Source organism: Tachyglossus aculeatus, chromosome 21 (genome assembly GCF_015852505.1).
Source record: "Tachyglossus aculeatus isolate mTacAcu1 chromosome 21, mTacAcu1.pri, whole genome shotgun sequence".
Lineage (NCBI taxonomy): Eukaryota > Metazoa > Chordata > Mammalia > Monotremata > Tachyglossidae > Tachyglossus > Tachyglossus aculeatus.
The window spans coordinates 49,536,891-49,555,450 of NC_052086.1; the positions used below are offsets into that span (position 1 = coordinate 49,536,891).

Genomic DNA, 18,560 nt, shown 5'->3' on the forward strand with positions numbered 1-18,560 from the left:
GACAACCTGATCACCTTGTAACCTCCCCAGAGCTTAGAACAGTGCTTTGCACATAGTAAGTGCTTAATAAATGCCATTATATGAAAAGAGGGCTTGAATGGTGAAGTCTTCTTGGAGGAAATGTGACCTCCAATGTGTACGATTGATTGATTGAAGATCATGTATCTTCCGCCTCAAGAAGTTTCTAGGAAAGTAACAAAATATAAACTGGTAAATTCAGGACCTTATTTGCAAGGCTGTATTTAAAATGAGTCAGCATTTCTAGCCTCCTTGATTCCTATCAAGGCAGGAATAAGGACACTTAAACCTGTGAAGGTCATTTCAGCATCTGCTTGCTCTACTTTGTGAGTGAACACATTCACTGTAGGTGTTTTGCACAGTCTCAAGAATCCCTCAAGCATTTAATGTGTACAAGACCACTGAGCTGGAACCACCTGCCTCAGTCAGGATTCTGTAAGTTGTTGATGAGCAGCAATTCAATCAGGTTGATTCCCTGGCCCTATTAAAGTCCCTTCACTGGCCATAGATCTCCTGGACTCCCGTTGGGATGGTTGGGAGAGTTGTGTTGCTCACACTGTAAATCAAGGGTTGGTGAAGGGAAAGAGCAGGTGTTGGGAAATACACAACTTTCACCCAACCACTTCACATCACTCCCAGTCCTCCATTTGGAATGTTTACATCCTCGTCACCAAATATATCCTTTGAGGAATCTCAGAAAGGTTTCACTTGACCTAGAACCCCTCATTTTGCCCCTCTGGCTCTCAGCCCTCTTCTTCTGGTCTCATTCCCTTCATATAACTATGAATTTTCTGTCCTGTACCTGGAATGTGATCATTGAGATCAGGAAATAGTCTCTTGCCCATTTACATAGACAAGTAATGATTTGTGCCGGATGAGGGTTGTTTTGTTTTGTTTTTTGGTTTGGGGGAGTTTATTCTATAGTGTTTGTTAAGTGCTTACTATGTGCCAGGCACTGTAACAAGCACTGATATAAACACAAGCTACTCACGTTGGACCCCATCCATGTCCCACATAGGGCTCATAGTTTCAAACCCCATTTTACAGGTAACAAGCACAGAGAAGATAAGTGACTTGCCCATGGTCACACAGCAGACATGCGGCGGGAAGGAATTAGAACCCAGGTTCTCTGACTCTCAGGTCTGTGCTGTTTACATTAGGCTACACTGCTTCTCTGTTGTAAAGAATGCCAAGCATACCAAGATCATGTATCTTACTTCTTAGCAATTTCCTAGGTCGATAACAAAATGTGGGCTGTTAAATCATAGGGAATAGGTGGGCCAGAGTGACCTCCACTTCAAGCAAGTTTAAGAGAGCTTTACAGTAAATCTTGGGCTTAAAAAATAAAAGTGTTTCTTGCCCAGGGAACCCTGGACCTGAGGATCAGTCACTCAGTCTTATTTACTGACCACTTACTATGTACAGGGCATAGTACTAAGCGCCTGAGAGAGCACAACACAAAAATATATCAGACACATTCCCTACCCACAGTAAGCTTACAATCCAAAGGGGAAGACAGGCATTAATATAAATGAATAAATTACAGACATGTACATAAGTGCTGTGGGGCTGGAGGTCAGAGGTGAATAAAGGGAGCAAGTCGGAATTACACAAAAGGGAGAGGGAAAAGAGAAAATGAGGGCTTAGGCAAGGAAAGCTTCTTGAAGGAGATGTGCTGTGAAAAGACTGTACAGTTTAAAACTGTAATCCCTGTATGGGACAGGGGACTGGATCCCTCTAGATTATGAGTTTGTGTGGGCAGGGATTGTCACTCTTTATTGCTGTATTGTACTTTCCCAAAGTGCTTAGTACAGTGCTCTGCACACAGTCAGCACTCAATAAATATGATTGATTGAATGAATGAATCTGATGATTCTCTTGTACCTACTCCAATATGTAGTACAGTACGTGGCATATAGAAAGCACTTAACAAATAACAAAATTATTAGGGAAATAGGAAAGGGAACTGGGAAGGAGAGGAGGGGAGAAAAGGGATAGGAAATTCAGAGAGATGAGGGAGTAGAAGGCAGTGCAATTTGGAAGTAGCAATTTGAGAAGCAGCCTGGCCTACCAGAAGACCACAAGCCTGGAAGTCAGAAGCACCTGGGCTTTAATGCTGGCTCTGCCACTTGTTAGCTGTGTGACTCTGAGCAAGCTACTTCTCTGTGCCTCGGATTCCTCAACTATAAAGTAAGAATTTAATCCTAATCTTTCCTACTTTGACTGTGAGCCCCATGCAGGACAGGGACTGTGTCCAACCTGATTAGCTTGCATCAACCCTAGTGCTTAGTACAGGGCTTGGCATAGAGTAAATCCTTATCAAATATAATAACAATAATAATAGTAATAAAAAAGCAACATTCTCTTCAGTTTCAATAGAGAGTGAGGGTCATAGGGGTAACCTATTACCTTTATGTATCTTAAGTAACAGAATTGTATCTACCTTTTAAAAATACCTCTGAAGTTGTCTTTTTCCAGTCATTTTTGGCTCAGATGTTGGAATCAAGTAATAGGCTTTGTCCAGCGTTGCGAGTAACCAAAGGTTTAAACATTTTACTTTGTCATCATCAGAATTATTTTGGTTTTGTTACAGTTCTGATCATGCAGCACAGGAAGGAGTGGAGAAAGTCAATCAATGGACAGGTAAAGATGAGGATAAATTGAAAACATTCTGACTCCTCCTCTTATCTCTCCAGTCGTTCTTTCTCAGTCTCTTTTGCAGGCTCCTCCTCCCCCTCCCATCCCCTTACTGTGGGGGTTCCCCAAGGTTCAGTGCTTGGTCCCCTTCTTTTCTCAATCTACACTCACTCCCTTGGTGACCTCATTCGCTCCCACGGCTTCAACTATCATCTCTACGCTGATGACACCCAGATCTACATCTCTGCCCCTGCTCTCTCCCCCTCCCTCCAGGCTCGCATCTCCTCCTGCCTTCAGGACATCGCCATCTGGATGTCCGCCCGCCACCTGAAGCTCAACATGTCGAAGACTGAGCTCCTTGTCTTCCCTCCCAAACCTTGTCCTCTCCCTGACTTTCCCATCTCTGTTGACGGCACTACCATCCTTCCCGTCTCACAAGCCCGCAACCTTGGTGTCATCCTCGACTCCGCTCTCTCATTCACCCCTCACATCCAAGCCGTCACCAAAACCTGCCGGTCTCAGCTCCGCAACATTGCCAAGATCCGCCCTTTCCTCTCCATCCAAACTGCTACCCTGCTCATTCAAGCTCTCATCCTATCCCGTCTGGACTACTGCACCAGCCTTCTCTCTGATCTCCCATCCTCGTGTCTCTCTCCACTTCAATCCATACTTCATGCTGCTGCCCGGATTATCTTTGTCCAGAAACACTCAGGGCATATTACTCCCCTCCTCAAAAATCTCCAGTGGCTACCAATCAATCTGCGCATCAGGCAGAAACTCCTCACCCTGGGCTTCAAGGCTCTCCATCACCTCACCCCCCTCCTACCTCACCTCCCTTCTCTCCTTCTACTGCCCAGCCCGCAACCTCCGCTCCTCCACCGCTAATCTCCTCACTGTACCTCGTTCTCGCCTGTCCCGCCGTCGACCCCCGGCCCACGTCATCCCCCGGGCCTGGATTGCCCTCCCTCTGCCCCTCCGCCAAGCTAGCTCTCTTCCTCCCTTCAAGGCCCTGCTGAGAGCTCACCTCCTCCAGGAGGCCTTCCCAGACTGAGCCCCTTCCTTCCTCTCCCCCTCGTCCCCTTCTCCATCCCCCCATCTTACCTCCTTCCCTTCCCCATAGCACCTGTATATATGTATATATGGTTGTACATATTTATTACTCTATTTATTTATTTATTTTACTTGTACATTTCTATCCTATTTTATTTTGTTGGTATGTTTGGTTCTGTTCTCTGTCTCCCCCTTTTAGACTGTGAGCCCACTGTTGGGTAGGGACTGTCTCTATGTGTTGCCAATTTGTACTTCCCAAGCGCTTAGTACAGTGCTCTGCACATAGTAAGCGCTCAATAAAGACGATTGATTGATTGATTGATGGGAAAGTTGAAGACTGGGGGGACAGTATGGAAGTTTTACAAAAATCACAAAACACATGTATAAGACACACTTGGACATTTTTTCATCCAAATCCACAACACCCCGAGCAAGGAGCACCCACTGAAGCTTGAAGGTGGTAGAAATACTTCTTTTTACACAAGATTGGTAAGCAGAAGGATTTCATTATCTTAGGAAATTGTGAAGCACAAAAATATCAACAGCTTTAAGTAAAATTGGAACAAATTCATAGGTTTCTGGGGGGATAGTTAGAGATGGTAGGAGGCTCAAAATGGATTATCAGAGGGAAAAATTAAAGACATCAGCTGGTACATCCTTATCTTTTGAAGGGGTCACTACTGATAGGGAAATTCTGTCTAGGCATGCAAGTGTGGCTGAAAAGGCAGATTTATGACAAACAATTCACTTCATTCAGTGGGCACATAAAGCTAGTTTCTTATTACACTAATGGGTGGGAGTTCATCTGCTCCCACTGCTTCAAATAGCACATCAAACTGCCAAACCTACCTTGCTAACCCTGACGTCTCTCCTTCACTGCAATCTCCCATTTCTTCCTCCCTCCAGGACATCTCTTCCTGCATATCCTGATTCATTCATCCAATTGTATTTATTGAGCACTTACTGTGTGCAGAGCACTGTACTAAGCACTTGGGAAGTACAAGTTGGCTACATAAAGAGACGGTCACTACCCAACAATGGTCTCACAGTCTAGAAGGGGGAGACAGACAACAAAACAAAACATGTAGACAGGTGTCAGAATAGTCAGAACAAATAGAATTATAGCTATATCATCATCATCATCAATCGTATTTATTGAGCGCTTACTATGTGCAGAGCACTGTACTAAGCGCTTGGGAAGTACAAACTGGCAACATATAGAGACAGTCCCTACCCAACAGTGGGCTGCACATCATTAACAAAATTAATAGAATAGTAAATATGTACAAATAAAATAAATAGAGTAGCAAATCTGTACAAATATATACAAGTGCTGGGGGGATGGGGAGGAGGAGCGGAAAAAGGGGGCTCAGTCTGGGAAGGCCTCCTGGAGGAGGTGAGCTCTCAGTAGGACTTTGAAGGTAGGAAGAGAGCTAGTTTGGCGGATGTGTGGAGGGAGGGCATTCCAGGCCAGGGGAAGGAGTGGGCCGAGGGTCGACAGCAGGACAGGCGAGAATGAGGCACAGTGAGGAGGATAGGCAGAGGAGCAAAGGGTGTGGGCTGGGCTGTAGAAGTGGAGAAGGGAGGTGAGGTGGGGGGGGCAAGGTGATGGAGAGCCTTGAAGCTGAGAGTGAGGAGTTTTTGCTTGATTCGTAGGTTGACAGGCAACCACTGGAGATTTTTGAGCAGGGGAGTGACATGCCCGGGAGCATTTCTGTATGAAGATAATCCGGGCAACAGAGTGAAGTATAGACTGAAGCGGGGAGAGACAAGAGGATGGGAGATCAGAGAGGAGGCTGATGCAGTAATCCTGTTGGGATAGGATGAGAGATTGAGCCAGCAAGTTAGGAGTTTGGATGGAGAGGAAAGAGCGGATCTTGGCGATGTTGTGGAGGTGAGACCGGCAGGTTTTGGTGACCAATTGGATGTGTGGGGTGAACGAGAGAGCAGAGTCGAGGATAACAACAAGGTTGTGGGCTTGTGAGATGGGAAGGATGGTAGTGCCATCTACAGTGATGGGAAAGTCAGGGAGAGGACAGGGTTTATTAGGAGGGAAGATAAGGAGTTCAGCTTTGGACATATTGAGTTTTAGATGGTGGGCAACTGATGGCACCTCCCTTTCAGTTTGTCCATATCTGAATTCTTCGTCTCCCTGATTTTCACAACACTGCTGACGCCACCACCAGCCTCCCCATATTTCAAGCCCAAAACCTTGGCATTATCCTTGATTCCTCCATTTCTTTCAATGACTACCATGTGCAGCCTATTTTGCAATCCTGTCGGTGTTTCCTCCACATTTCCAGAATCCACTGCTTCCTCTCAATCCAAACAACCACCACACTGGTCTGGACATTCTTCATGTCCCAGCTAGACTGCTGTAACAGCCTCCTCACTGACCTTCCTGCCTCTGATCTGGTCTCTCACCAGACCATACTAAACTGTCCTAACTGGATCATTTTTCTAAAATGTTGCCTATCCCTCCTGACACCAAGCAGAATCTCCTCACTGCTGGCTAAGGCACTTGGTCAGCTCTCTCTCTCTCTCTCTTTCGACATTCACTCTTCTTGCACTACATCCCAGTGCAGAAACTTAGCTCCTCTCAAGCTAACCAAATCATTATACATCGTTTTCAATCCTTCTCACTACTAAAGCCTAACTCACTGTCTCCCTTCTGCCTTTTGTGTGACAGACCACTACTGTACCCATCTTCAAAACCCTTCAGAAGTGCTTGACCTTCTAATCTCACAGCTGCCACTTCAGCATCTCAGCACCACCTAAGCAATTGAGACACACACTTCCACCCTATTACCCATAGCACTTTTACATATACATACATTACATATATGATATATTCATTCATTCATTCAATCCTATTTATTGAGCGCTTACTGTGTGCAGAGCACTGTGCTAAGCGCTTGGAAAATACAAGTCAGCAACATACAGAAATGGTCCTTACCCTACAATGGGCTCACAGTCTAGACTGGGAGACAGACAACAAAACAAAACATGCAGACAGGTGTCAAAATCGTCAGAACAAATAGAATTATAGCTAGATGCACATCATTAACAAAATAAATAGAATAGTAAATAAGTACAAGTAAAATAGAGTAATAAATCTGTACAAATATATATGCATATATCTATAGATATATAAATGTAAATAAATATATAAACTCTGTTGCTCCCCTCTACCTGTAATTTATTTAAGCTTCTGTCTCTTCTAGATTGCAAGGTCCTTGTTGGTAAGGATCATGTTTATTAACTCTACTTTACTCTCCCAAGCACTCAGTACAGTGCTTTGCACGGAGTAAGCACTCAGTAAAAACTACTGACACTATTTGGTTCAATCACCTGTAAAATAGGGATTACAAACCTGTTAGACTGTGAGCCTATGTGGAACCTAATTAACTTGTATCTACCCCAGCACTTAGTACAGTTCTTGGCACATGGTAAATGCTTAACAAATGCTACAATTATCATTATTATCATTATTGATTGACTGATTGAAAAAATACTTATTTTGAACTGTAATGGGGAGTGAAACTCACACCTCAGGGCTTGAACAATAGAGGATGGGGTGAGAGGAATAGAGAGGAAAGGACGTATCTCAGTGGAAAGAGCACTAGTCTGGGAGTCAGGGGATCTGGTTTCTAATCCTGGCTCTGCCACTTGTCTGCTGTGTGACTTGGGCCAGCCACTTAACTTCTTTGTGCTTCAGTTTCCTCATCTAGAAAATCAGGATGAAATATATGTTCTACCTCCCCTCTGCAATTGTGGGTAGGGATTATTTTATTTCGACCCTGCTGCTTTAGTAGAGGGCTTGGCACATAGAAAGCACTTAACAAGCATCACAATTATTATAATTATAAGGAGCAAATCTGAGTGCAAACCCAAACCTTGTTTCCCCATGACCAGCCTGGCCAGGATCAGGGCAGAAGGCACCAATCAGCAGCCAACCCTCTCCGCATAAGATGGTATTGTTTGCCAGGGAAGCAATAGTAATAATAATAATAATAATGGTATTTGTTAAGCACTTACTTTGTGCAGGCACTGAACTGAGCATGGGGGTTGGATAAAAGCAAATCTGGATGGACACAGTCCCTGTCCCACAGGGGGCTCACAGTCTCGATCCCCATTTTACAGATGAAGTAACTGAGGCACAGAGAATTGAAGTGATTTGTCCAAATTCATGCAGTAGACAAGTGGCAGAGCTGGGGGTAGGACCCATGACCTTCTGTCTCCCAGGCCTGTGCTCTATCCATTAAGCCATGCTATGTCAATGTGGTCCAGTAGATACAGCATAGGCCTCGGCATCAAAAGGACCTGGGTCCTAATCTTGGCCTTTCCACTTGTCTGCTGTGTAACCTAGGGCAAGTCACTTCAGTTCTCTGTGGGACATGAACTATGTCTAAACTGATTAGCTCATATCTACCCCAGCACTTAGTCCAGTGCCTGGTACATAGTAAGTGCTTAATAAATTCCAAAAAAAGAGCTTCTTTCATGTTGCAGGCACTGGATAGTAATCCTCGATGGCCAGAATTCCCTCCTAAAAATCTCAATGCTGCCCCTAAGTGGCAGTGAATCCTTATCTTTCAGAACCAATTATCTGTGATTGCACAATGCTTCCTTCATTATGCAGTTGAAGCCTTGAATATTCTACATGTCATGTTCAGGCTGGAAATCATTTAGGGGGAAATGATTCTTTTCAATGTGAATTTTGTAGCTCAACATGGATGCCCTAATCACTTTGGCAAAGTTTTCTCTGGGCTAAGAATGTGGATAAATGAAGCCAGGTATTTGTGTCAGGGAGTCAGGGAGTTTTCCTAGGGAATGTTTTGGAGTAGAGACTTGATGAAAACGTCCATTGACATGATGACAATTTAGACCTCTCAGTGACATCATGACTGGGTATGTCAAGTTCAAACTGCTGAATCCAGTTTCCAAGCTGTAGAGGGATTAGGACTACAGAAAAAGGATGCCAGAAGTAGAGGTCAAAATGTGGTGCGAGAATAATCGCCCTTGTACATATAGTAGAAGCAGCAGAGCTTAGTGGATAGAGCATGGACCTGGGAGTAAGAAGGGCCTGGGTTCTAATCCCAGCTCCACCACATGTCTGCTGTGTGACCTCGGGCAAGCCACTTCACTTCTCTGTGCCTTAGTGTCCTTACCTGTGCCATGGGGATTAAGAGTGTGAGCCCCTTATGGAATGGAGACTATGTCCAATCTGATTAAATTGTACCTACCCTAGCCTTTAGAACAGTGGTTGACACCTAGTAAGGGCTCAAGTATTATTATTATTAATGATTGTAATACTTATTATAATATAATAATAAAATATACTTATATTATGAATTAATAATAATATTAAGGGCCAAGCAACCTCTTTTCTCTGGAGTTTGGACTCACCAATGTCCAGAGATAAAACAATACGTTTCCACTCCTACCACTCTGACCAAGCAACATATCCTCAAGCTTGAGTGAAATTCAACTTTGGCTAATTCTACTTGCTAATAATAATTAATAATTATGTATTTCTTATGTGCTTACTGTGAGTACTGTTCTAAGCTCTGGAGTAGATACCAGCAAATCAGATTGGACACAGTCCCTGTCTGACATGGGGTTTACAGTCTAAGCAAAAGGGAGAGCAGATATTTAATCCCCACTTGGATGAGGTAACGGAGGCCCAGAGAAGTTCAGTGACTCATCTAAGGTAACCCAGCAGGTAATTGGCAGAGCAGGATTAGAACTCAGGTCCTCTTACTCCCAGGTCTTTGATCTTTCCATTAGGCCGTGGTGCTTTTCAGGCAGCACATCTAAAGCTTGAGGGGACGGTCAGGAACCTCCAGAATAAGGCCTAAAGGCAATCTCCTATACCTGAACTGTGCAGTGAGCAGCCCAGAGAAAGACCATCATGAAAGACCGTCAGAGTGGCCACTGGTAGATACTGGTTACCTCTGGCATTATATGCCTTCTGCAGGGCATGCAGCATAATGTAATCATGAAACACAGAACATTTCGTGAAAGACTGTCCATATCTTGAAGATTTCTCCTGAGCAGGATTCTGACCTTCTACTACACAGCACTCCCAGGTTTCTTTAAACAGCAGGTATCAATTCTGAGTTTTGGGATGTGGCAGAAAGAGCAGAGACTGAGTGAGACTGGGCTCTTAAAATTACAATGTTCAACATAAAGCCATGTGATAACAATCTATACCTGATCGGAACAGTATCAGCTGAAAACTAAACTGTCCAGTCCAAAATCAAATGAATGGCCATCCTGGAAAGCAGTAATTTTGCTGAAAAAACTTCAAATTGTAGGTCTTAGATTGGACAGAAACTTTCTCATGTAGTAGTAGCTTTTTTAGTGCTTAAAATGTCCTAAGCACCATACTAAGAATTGAGCACAGAAACAAGGTAATCAGGTCAGGCAGGGTCTCTGTTCCATATGGAGCTCATAGCATAAGTAGGAAGGAGGACAGGTATTGAATCCCCATTTTGCAGATGGGGAAACTGAGGCCCAGAGCAGTGAAGTGATTTGCCCGAGATCACATAGCAGGTAAGTGGTCCCCTGATTCCCCCTAGGTCCCATTCTGCTAGCAGTCTAGTAGGGGAGAGAAACCCAAAATAATTTATAGATAGAAGAGAAATAAGTGAATATAAAGATGGGCAAGCACTTAAACAGTAGGGTTTGTAAGTTGAGGAGTACACAATTACCATGGGTGGATGTGAATGTGTAAGTATGTAGTTGGGGCAGAAGTGCTGAAGTGTTAGGTGGGGGGAGTTGACTGGGGGAGAAAAAATTAATCCTGGAAAGCCTGTAATTTCACAAAGGCCTTGAAGGTGGGAGAGTTGTGGTGGGGTGGATATGAATCAGGAGGAGGCTCCAGGAATGAGGAAAGGTATGAGCAAGGGGTTGGAGGTGACAGAGGTGAAAACAAAGTAAGTACACTGAGTGGGTTTTCTTGAGAGAAATGAAGAGTGTGACCTGGAGCACAGTAGGAGAGGAGAGTGGATAAATAGGAGGGAGAGAACTGCCAGGGTGCTTCACAGCCAATGGTCAGGAGTTTGTTCTTGTGAAGGAGTGGAGATGTTTACTTGCAGCTGCTGGGTTGGAAAGGAACTCTACACAGCCAAAGAAGTGTTGCCATGATCCTTATCATCCCAAGATTCTTGCTGCCCATTTGGCTAATTACATTCTGACTACCCCCTCCTCCCCCAAAAAAGTCACAATCCCTCTAAAATGGCCCCAAATTCCCCCACAATTCACTGATCGTAGCAGATATTTGCCTAATCAGAATGCAATGAGCACTTGATGTTATAGACACGTCAAAAACACCTGTAAAAATGATTTCCATCAGCAAGGATTTCTGCAGCTCCAAAATTAATGCCCAGAGCGCAATCGTTCCCTGCATGGCTCCCACAGAGAACTTTCTCCTTGGCTTTCTCCTCCCACCACCACTGCTTGGCTCCGGAGAGGCAGGCCACTCTCGGGAATGGCAAAGTGACATCTGTTACCAGTGGGGACCTGGAGCCGGCAAAGACAGCAGTGTCGGGTTTTTATTTGAAATAAAGAAGTTGGACTCCTGCCCAAATGGCAGGGCTTTGTGATAGGATGCACTTGAGCTATTTGGAAGCCTAGAGGAATACACAAACATTACCCTGAATTGAAATTATGTGAATTCTCATCTTGGGACCTGCCTTTTCCAGGAGCCTGGCAAGGGATGGTGAAAAGTAATAATAATTGTAGTATTTATTGAGTGTTTACTCTGTTGCTGAGCACTCTGCTAAGGACCAAGGTAGATACTGCATAATATCAGCCACAGTCCCTTTCCCACATTGAGCACACAGTTTAAGGGAGAGGGAGAAAAGGCATTTTATCCCCATTTTACAGAAGAGAAAACTGGGGCCCAGAGTGGTTAGGTGACTTACCCAAGGTCATACGGTAGGCAAGTGGAAGAATGGAGATTAGAACTCAGGTCTTCTGACTCCCAATCCTGTGCCCTTTATAATAATAATAATAACTGTGGTATTTGTTAAACACTTATTATGTGTCAAGATAATCAGGGCAGATGCAATCCCTGTCTCTCATGGGACTAAGTAGAAGGAAGAACAGGTAGTGAAGCTCCATTTCACAGACGAGGAAACTGAGGCCCAGAGAAGATAAGTGAGTTGCCCAAAGTCATATAGCAGGCCCCTGGCACTTGAATTTGCACCCTTTATTAACCCACCCTCCGCCCACAGCACTTATGTACAAATCTGCAATTTATTTAAATTAATGTCTGTCTCACCTTCTAGACTGTAAGCTCACTGTGGACAAGGAACATGTCTACCAACTCTGTTATATCGTACTCTCTCAATTGCTTAGTACATTGCTCTGCAAACGGGTAGCTCAGGGTGGCCCAGTGTATATAGCAGGGGCTTGGGAGTCAGAGGGACGTGGGTTCTAACCCTGGCTCCGCCACTTGTCCGCTGTGTGACCTTCGGCAAGTCACTAAACTTCTCGGTGCCTTAGTTCCCTCATCGGTAAAATGGGGATTAAGACTGTGAGCCCTATGTGGGAGAGATACTGTGTCCAACCAGATCAACTTGTTTCTATCCCAGTGCTTAGTACAGTCCCTGCCTGGCACACAGTCAGTGCTTAAAAAATACCATAAAAATAAAAGATTGATTGATAAGAAATCCCAGACCCATGCTCTCTCCACAAGGCCTGGCTGCTTCTCGGCACGTATCAGTTGAAAAACGTTCCTATTATCATCACTCTTTAGCTGGGGATGTTTCCACCATGCTCCCCCATTCGGCCTTACATGCCCATTTCCATGTGCAGAGGTGGATGGAGAATTTGTCCACCACTAGAATGTTTGTTATGCCATCTCAGAATCATCTTAGAATCAGAACCCATGTTTCAACTGGGCAAGAGCATTTCCAAAGCAAATGTTCTATGGAAAAAAAATCAATTTGGGACTCTAATCAGCCTAAGACAAACTTAATATTAGGTACTGACTTATTATAGGTAAGGAGAGGGCAGTGCAGACGTGATTGATGTGCTAGGAATCCTTTATCTTGCTTCATTCCTGTTTTTGGAACCCTAAGAGTTTGCCTGACTGTCATGCAATTTTTGCTTTTCCCACCATTTGGCTCTTCTCCTTTTCCCCTTAGGCACCCAGGAGAGGCCCTAGTTAAGTTTTTGTTTTGTTTTAATGGTGCTTGTTAAGCACTTACTATGCACCAGGGACTGTACTACGCACTGGGGTAGATGAAAGATAACAGGTTGGACACAGTACCTGCCCTGCCCAGGGCTCACAGACTTAATTCCCATTTCACAAATGAGAGAACTGAGGCACAGAAAAGTTAAGTGACTTTCCCAAGGTCACACAGAAGAAGTGGTAGATCCTGGATTAGAATCCAGATCCTTCGACTTCCAGGCTCATGCTTTAACCACTAGGCCATGATGCTTCCTAGTTCCATGAGTCCACACAGTAAGGTGAAGTTTTCTACCATCAGGCATCAGCTGTCCTATATCTGTTTCATTTTCCTCCGTCTTGTGTTGGGACCTCATAGTTTATTTTTCTCCTTTTTCTTCCTAGTATTTTTTTCTTTTCTGTCATTCTTTCATTTTTCCACTCTCCCATTCTGCTATTTTCTTTTCCTTCTTCCTCTTTTCCCCCCGATTTTTTTCCTCTCAGGAGACCTGTCACCCAACAGTCACTCAATCAAGCAATAATTGCCTATAATGAATAACTTATTGAGTTCCTGCAGAGAGTTGTAGTGACAGGGATAAATGAGGAAAAGGGAAAAAGATACAGATACTGGAGGAAATACAGTCAATCAATAATATTTATTGAATTCTTACTGTTTACAGCCCCTGTCAGGGTCACACCTGGAGAGTTTCTAGTACTCTACCAGTCTCGGCTACAGGAGAGAGGGTCAAGCAGAGGCATACCCATTCCATTCCTAGCTTGGCCAGTGGCTAGCAAGTGGAAGGCAATCTGCTACAAGTAAAAACTCACCCATGCTGGGCAGCAGTGGCATGGGAGAGAGTCAAGGGCAGAGATTCAAGGTTACTGCAAGGAAGGAGGCAATGGTAAACTACTTCTGTATTTTTACCAAGAAAACTCTATGGATACACTACCAGAATGACTGCAGATGGAAAGCAGGGCATTCTGGGAGAGATGTGTCAGTGGTGTCATTATGGGTCGGAAATGATTCGACGGCATAAGATAAGACTGTGTGCAGAGCACAGTTGTAAGCACTTAAGAGAGCACAATATAACAAAGTTGGAGACACGTACCTAGCCCACAACATGCTTATGGTCTAAAGGGTAGAAGGGAAAGAAATAAAGGTACATATAAAATTAAAGGAAGAGAAAAGCAGAGAAGGGAAAAAATGAAGAGAAGTCAGCATTAGATATTCAAGAAATATGGAGGGATTGGAGAGCAAGACTTTGAATTGGCAGATGAAAGAGTATTAGAAAAGAGTGAATAGAAGTGTCAGAGAAAAGGAGGCTTGGCTGGTAGAGAGTGAATTGGAAAGGAAGACAGTGGATTGGCAGGAAAATACAAGACGAGTGGATGTATGGAGAGAGTAGATAGATGGGAAAGAGAGATTTAATGACAATGAGCAGGCTTTATTGATGCATATGGGTCTAAACTGTAACCTCCTTGTGGGCAGGGATCATGTCTACCAACCTTAATGTACAGTTCTCTACCAAGCACTTAGTACACTGCTCTGCATACAGTAATTGCTCCATAAATACCACTGATTGAGACATTCATCTTGCTGGAGAGTACGGATTTTGTACAACCCATAAAACCAAAGAGTGAACTCCTTTGATCATTATCTAGTCATCTTCCTTTTCACCATTAGATCTATTGATTTTCAACCCACCACTGCTCGTTTGTTTTGGTATTATCCCTCAGAAATGTTCCACACTTTAGATGTCCCACCATGAATAGAGAATGGATAGTTACCTGATATGCACAAAGGAGATAATCTAACATCTTGTGGGAAGGTACATCTGCTTTCAGGGATATAAGAGGAGATAATTGGACATGGAGACTTGGGGAGCTGCTTTCTCTTTCTTCCTTCTTTTAAAATAAACAGGGAAAGAATAGACAGTGAAAGAAGTGTGAGTGTATAAGCTAAAACACATCCATAAATCTCCTCAATGCCAAGTGTTTCCCTAAACAATATGTATAAAAAAGTTCAGAGCACTTTTCATTGACTTCCAAATATCTATTTTCTTTGTGATCAAGGATTTTGAACATCACCTATTTTGATGCGGTTCTTTACTCTGAAAATATTTTTTTAAATATAGGAGCATTAGAAATCAACCATTTTTGTTTCATGTTTCAATGTGACTATTTTAATCAACTGTCAATATTCACTATTAATATTATTCAAAATCTGTCACAGCATTAGGTACTGCAAGGAAGCCCAATTTTCAGTGAGGGACAAGGACACATGAAAACAGAAAAAGGGGACTAAGGGTGCTTTTCAGGCAAAAGAGCTTGGGAACCACTGCTCTAGAATCTCTGATTCTCCCTCAGCTTCTCCCTCATGGTAGTGAGAGTGCCATGGACAGATATTGGTCTCTCCGCAACATTGCTAAGATCTGTCCTTTCCTCTCCATCCAAACGGCTACCCTGCTCGTTCAAGCTCTCATCCTATCCCATCTGGATTACTGTATCAGCCTCCTCTCCGATCTCCCATCCTCCTGTCTCTCCCCTCTTCAATCCATACTTCACGCCGCTGCCCAGATTGTCTGTGTCCAGAAACGCTCTGGGCATGTTACTCCCCTCCTCAAAAATCTCCAGTGGCTATCAATCAACCTACGCATCAGTCAGAAACTCCTCACCCTGGGCTTCAAGGCTCCTCATCACCTCACCCCCTCCTACCTGATCTCCCTTCTCTCCTTCTACAGCCCAGCCCACACCCTCCGCTCCTCTGCTGCTAATCTCCTCACCATGCCTTGTTCTCGCCTGTTCCGCTGTCGACCCCCAGCCCACGTCATCCCCCTGGCCTGGAATGCCCTCCCTCCCTACATCTGCCAAGCTAGCTCTCTTCCTACCTTCAAGGCCCTACTGAGAGCTCACCTCCTCCAGGAGGCCTTCCCAGATTGAGCCCCCTCCTTCTTCTCCCCCTCCTTCCCCTCCCCCCCCATCTTCCCCGCCTTACCTCCTTCCCTTCCCCACAGCACCTGTATATATGTATATATCTTTGTACGTATTTATTACTCTATTTATTTTACTTGTACATATTTATTCTATTTATTTTATTTTGTTAATATGTTTTGTTTTGTTCTCTGTCTCCCCCTTCTAGACTGTGAGCCCACTTTCGGGTAGGGACCATCTCTATATGTTGCCAACTTGTACTTCCCAAGTGCTTAGTACAGTGCTCTGCACACAGTAAGTGCTCAATAAATACGATTGAATGAATGAATGAAGACATCAATCAGTGGTACTTATTGAGCACTTAACTATATTCAGAGCACTGTACTAAGCACTTGAGAGAGTACAACAGAATTAGCAGACATGTTCCCTGCCCATAATGAGCTTATGGTCTAGAGGGAGAGACCAATATTAATACATAAATAACTTACAATATGTATTTTAAAGATATGTACATAAGTGCTGTGGGATTGAGGGTGGTGCAAATAAAAAATGGCCAGAGGTCCCAGATCCAAGTGCAAGGAAATGAAGTGACTGGGAAATCTAGAATGTAGCTTCTTCGCCACTGTCATCAAATTGTCTACAGCGGGAATCATCTTAGAGTCTTAAGTACCAGTCAGACCCAGAGTGTTCTCCCTCCCATCTTGATCCTCCCTCTTGTCGTGATTCTTCTCTCTGCACCATCTCATTCACAGATTCACTGGGTTACCATCAAGGTCATTAGTGGTGAGATCAAGTTACAAAGTCAAAGAGGTCACTGACAGAATGAAGTTCCTTCCCTCATGATACTCCTCAACTCACCTCCTGAACACTACAGCTGTCCCAGCCTATTTTCCCTGCATCCTTGAAGTCCCTTCACCATGCCCTCTGGCCATTGCAGAAAAACTCCTTGCAGAAGAGGAAGGGAAGATCAGCCTTACATACATTACAGTGGGGAGATTGCTCACTAATTGCAGGAAAGGTGGTTTCTGGGAAGGAAATTACTTCAGAAAGTTATCTGGGGCCTGTCTAGAAACGCAGAATAAAGAATCATAAGTAGGCAACGCCTCTCAAATATAAAATGGAAGCACGTAATGGAAAGCCACTAATGCCGTTAGCTGAATTTCACCAATAAATAATAATAAAGTGTTCACTCTAGAACTATTACTGAATATCAATATTTATAGAAAACCAGGAACCTGTAAAAATTCTGGTTAAAAAGAGATCTAACATGTGGAAATTTCAGCAAAGTCAGTATTTGTCCAGCATCGAAACTGAACAAAAGCAGGAAATATGTTTAATTTTCTAAGATTCAAAGTGAGAGTGAGAAACAGCAAAAGGCAAGGTGATGATTAAGGAGAACAAGACAAGAAAATAGAGAGGGAAAGTGCAGGAATAGGAAGGACTCGGATAAGAAAAGCTGAGCAAAAGGAGACAAAGGGCTGATAGATAAATAAAGAGTGGAAGGGAAGAGGGAAAAGGGAAGGAGGGAAGAAAGAAAAAGAGAAGACAGAGAAAAAGAAAAAAGACAGAACCAAGAGACAGGGGAGAAGGAGGAGGGAGGGTTTTTTTTCCATAAGCAGGATCATTTAGATAAATCAGACCTACACATTAAGTCACAAGCCTATGCTTTGTTTTAACTCATACAGCTTGGCAATCTTTTTTCAAAGGACATGAAGCCACATTGAGTGAATGGTCTCAGACTAATGGGCTTGGGTTTTAATAGAGGCAACACCTGACGGACAAAAAAATGGATATTGTGTTCTGCTATTTCCTCTCAGCCCTCTATTTAACTATTTATTGACACCCCTTGCAGTGGGAGCAATGGGGGTTTTCCCTGCCACACTCAGTACCTTCTTGGGCCCCACATTTTGACTGGTGCACTCAAGCTTGAACAACTCAGGGAGTTGCTCTTTAATATTCACCCTCTCTAGAACATTTCCGTGTAATAAATGGCAAAGTACATGTTGACTCTCAGGATAATCCAGGCTAAAAGGAATTCCCTTGCAAACTAAGAACCAGACTCCAGATATTCAGCTTTGAGCCTTTTTCCCCTCAAAATAGACCTGCACATTCTTCAGGCTGTGAGACACTGTAGTAGTAATAGTATCTGTTGAGGGCTTACTGTGTGCAGAATCCTCTACTAAGTGCTGGGTGAGAATACCCAGGAGGAAATACTGTAATTCCAAGTGTCCCCAGCATATCGATAACAACATCCATACAAAAAATAAAAGCTTCGCTTCATACCCCATTTCAGCTCTTAGAAAACTAGCCTCATTAGCAGATTCAAAGCCCCTTAAAATGCTCAACAGCCTTCAATATAAGTTTTTTGAGGGCACGGATCATGTTTGCCCACTGTATTCTGTCTCCCAAGTGCTTAGTACAATGCTCTGCACACAGTAGGCTCTCAATTAATATCACTGCTTGAGTGGCTTAGCCCTATATTCATTTGGCAATGTACTCATCAGTCAATTCTGGCCATAAACACCTCTGAAAACATTCCAGTATCAAATGGGCTGAGAGAATATGTGTCTGTCCAGAGTAAAAAAAATTCTGAATTCCCTCAGAAAAATCAATCCCTCTCATCTTCCTTCCTGGGTAATAAAGGGGATAAAATAGAAAGATGGAGTTCAGGGGAATTATTTTAAGATTTGCACATGATTTCAATTTTAAAGCTGAGGCTGATTTTCTTCAGGGTCTGGATCTTTGG

The 18,560-nt window shown here is 43.6% G+C and overlaps 1 non-coding gene across 1 annotated transcript; it reads left to right on the forward strand.

The window, feature by feature from the left end:
* Window positions 1-13,563: 13,563 nt before the first annotated feature.
* LOC119943027 lies at window positions 13,564-13,701 on the forward strand. Its single transcript, XR_005455513.1, has one exon. It is a non-coding gene; the product is annotated as a small nucleolar RNA SNORA7 (small nucleolar RNA).
* Window positions 13,702-18,560: the final 4,859 nt, after the last annotated feature.